At 42.8% G+C, this 2,863-nt stretch overlaps 1 gene segment (V, D, J or C); it reads left to right on the top strand.

Annotated features, from left to right (window-relative positions):
* The first annotated feature begins 1,835 nt into the window (after positions 1–1,835).
* On the top strand, positions 1,836–2,412 carry LOC308428049 (T cell receptor alpha variable 23/delta variable 6-like). The segment is given in 2 exons: positions 1,836–1,887; positions 2,027–2,412.
* The last annotated feature ends 451 nt before the right edge of the window (positions 2,413–2,863 follow it).

Genomic DNA, 2,863 nt, shown 5'->3' with positions numbered 1-2,863 from the left:
TCTTTTCTGAGTCGATCAGGAAGCCGTGTCCACACTCTTTACTTCATGGTGCCTTTGGTAGCCTTCAGTTTTCTGTTCTTTCTGTAGAAGATTGGAACTGCATGTGTCATGAAAGACACCCAAGCATTGTCCCTACAGTAGGTGGCTAAGCACTTAAGAAATACAAAGCATGTTTTCCTCATCCTCCATCTCTTTTCCATCTTCAGATCAACTTAACTTTCTTTTCTAGTTTTCACACATAAAAACGAATTATGTTATGTTTCTTTATGGGTCAAATTTGGTTAATATCAAATCCTCCAACTCTATTTTCCTACAAATGATGAGATTTAATTATTTCAAATGGCTGAACACACTCTCTTGTTTCATGTTCAATATCTTCATCATTTGTCTGGTGGCAGGTGGCATCAGGCTGATTCTGCATCTTGGCTCTCATGGCCTTGCTGTGGTGAAATGCACATGTATGTCTCCCTAGCATGGAGAAATACCTACAACAAATCTTTCCTTTCTTTTTTCATCTTTATGACTGATTAAAATTTTATCAAACTTTAATAAAATATATATTTGATCATATTTCAGCTCCCCTGCTTCTCCCCAGATCCCTACACACCTGAATTCATGATCTTTCTTCTTACATCTCTCTTCAGTAAAAAATCAAAATAAACAAAAAACTAATAAGAGAAAAAAATATAAAAACAAAACAAAACAGAATGAGTCAAAAGGCCCATAAAAACCACAACAAAACAAAAACAACCACAGAGCCCATTGTGTGGAGCCCATCAAAGGCACAGGACCCACTGTGAAATATGGTTAGTATACTTGGTAATGTTCCACTGAGGAAAGCTGAGATTAGCTGAAAATATTCTGTCTATCCCAGGCTCCTAGTTGTCAAATAAGACTTTAGAAATGAATACCAGAGGATTCAAGGCCAGGGCCACATCAATTTCCCTAATGTACATTTGCAATGCACTCACCCATCCTTGTCTGTTTTCTGCCACATTGATATACCTGAGCCAAGAACTGTGATACAGCCTTTCCACTGGGAAACCTACTCATGGTTTGAAGCTAGTTAAAACATCTTCTCAGTCAGGATCTTCTCTGACTGGATTGGGAGCAGTGTCCTTCACACCCTTTCCTTCATTGTCATTTCTAGATACACAAATATTAATTACAAAGAGTGCCTTGGTTAAGGGTGACATCCCGAATTCTCCTTCTTTTCCCAGTACTTGGATTTTTCTATTTTGACCCTTCGCAGGTTTCATGCATGCTGCCACAATCTCTGTGAGTTCACATGTGCATCAGTCCTGATGCATGTGGAAAATACTGTTCCTTGGAGTTGCTCACAAACTCTGACTGTTACAATCTTTCCACTTCTTCTAAGTAGATCCCCAAACACTGAGGAAAGAACATTGATGAGAACATCCCATTTGTGGCTGAGTGTTCCAACGTCTCAACTCTATGTACATCGTCCAGTGGGGCTCTGTGTTGATTTCCATGTACTGAAAAAAACTTCTTTGATGACATTTGTGAGAAGCATTAATCTGTGGCTATACCAATGTCTATACTGCTTTACTTGGTGGCCATAACAGCATAAATTATTACCACCAATTTGTAATGTCATTATAAGGAAGGGGTCTGTGATCCTCAGGACTCTATTTTTATCATATACTAAATCTGAGCAGAACAGGAAGTGCCTCCTGTGAAAGGAAGAGCAGTAGACACTTGCTCGTGAAGGGTGGAGCCTGCTAACAGCACTAAGGTGCCTGTGAAGTTGGAGTCAGTGTTCTGTGGGAGATGAAAGGCCACCTGAGTCCCCCACAAGCTTCAGTGTAGGAGGAATGGACAAGATCCTGACAGCAACATTTTTACTCCTAGGCCTTCACCTGGATGGTGAGTCATGGTGGAGAAACCCTAGGATGTGGAATTCATGTGGAGGCACAAGAGAACTGGGGCACCAGGCAAGTCATGATGTCACAAGCAGGAAGTGCATTCCTGGGAACCTAACAACAGTTGTTGTTTCTCTACACAGGGGTGAGTGGCCAGCAGGACAGACAGGACCAGCAGCAGGTGAAACAAAGTCCCCAATCTCTGACAGTCTGGGAAGGAGAAACCACAATTCTGAACTGCAGTTATGAGAACAACGCTTTTGACTACTTCCCATGGTACCAGCAGTTCCCTGGGGAAGGCCCTGCACTCCTGATAGCCATACGGTCAGTGTCCAATAAGAAGGAAGAGGGACGGTTCAAAGTCTTCTTCAGGAAAAGTGAGAAGCAGCTCTCCTTGCACATCGCAGACTCTCAGCCCAGAGACTCAGCCACCTACTTCTGTGCAGCAAGTGCACACTGTTCTCCAGGCACCTGCATCCCGTACACAAACCTGCAGCTGAGGCTCCAGCACAGCCCTGCTGTGGGCTGAGCCTGGCAGAGATGCAGGGGAGTTTTCAATTGCAGGAGCAGGTGAAGGGGACATTCAGTAAGTATAAGGATTAGACTATTGACCCAGAGACCAAGCTTTATTCACAGTTGGATTTCTCTAGTGTCCTTTTGCTCCTCAGAAATAGCTGGAGTTTTCCATCTATTTCCTTAACTGGTTTAGACAAATTACTTTCCTGAGTGGTTGGACTCGTAATTCTCTTGTGGTTGGTTTGTGGCAACTGTGCATTACAGTCCCTGTCTCCCTGCACTCTTGTCAACAGCATTCATTGTAAATGTGTCATTGTTATAGTCCAGTGTCTGAAGACTTGACTTTGGCTTCTGGGATAGAAATCTTGTAGAATCTTCTTTCACCTTCATTTCCTCTGATGACCAGGAAAGCGGTGGTGATTCACATGCCCACTGACCTCTTCTACTTCCTATTTTGCCTCTTG

Source organism: Micromys minutus, assembly GCF_963924665.1.
Source record: "Micromys minutus genome assembly, chromosome: 12".
In the NCBI taxonomy this organism is placed as follows: domain Eukaryota; kingdom Metazoa; phylum Chordata; class Mammalia; order Rodentia; family Muridae; genus Micromys; species Micromys minutus.
Note: the sequence above shows the minus strand (reverse complement) of the source record. Positions and strands in the feature narration are given on the sequence as shown.